This window comes from Eurypyga helias, unplaced genomic scaffold (genome assembly GCF_000690775.1).
Source record: "Eurypyga helias isolate BGI_N326 unplaced genomic scaffold, ASM69077v1 scaffold37834, whole genome shotgun sequence".
Taxonomy (NCBI): domain Eukaryota; kingdom Metazoa; phylum Chordata; class Aves; order Eurypygiformes; family Eurypygidae; genus Eurypyga; species Eurypyga helias.
The window spans coordinates 2,535-2,735 of record NW_010246259.1 but is presented as its reverse complement, the minus strand read 5'-3'; the positions used below and the strand labels follow the sequence as shown (position 1 = coordinate 2,735).

Genomic DNA, 201 nt, shown 5'->3' with positions numbered 1-201 from the left:
CTCAGTTGGAGGAGGAAGGCAGACTGTAGGGTGAAGGCAGGGGTGTGGGGCCTCCTCCTCGTTATCCCGCAGGAGAAACGTCCCATAAAAACAGGAGACTCGCTCCCGCTTGCCAGCAGCCTCAGCGTCCCTGCGCTGGTTCTCTCCGCCACGGTGCTTTTGTGCTCTTGGCTGGCAGCGCCCAAGGGTGCAGGGGCTGCA

The 201-nt window shown here is 62.7% G+C and overlaps 1 protein-coding gene across 1 annotated transcript in view; it reads left to right on the top strand.

The window, feature by feature from the left end:
- AK2 (adenylate kinase 2) overlaps positions 1–201 on the top strand; it is a gene marked incomplete at its 3' end in the record, with an annotated part of 2,928 nt that overhangs the window by 312 nt on the left and 2,415 nt on the right. The window lies entirely within an intron of this gene.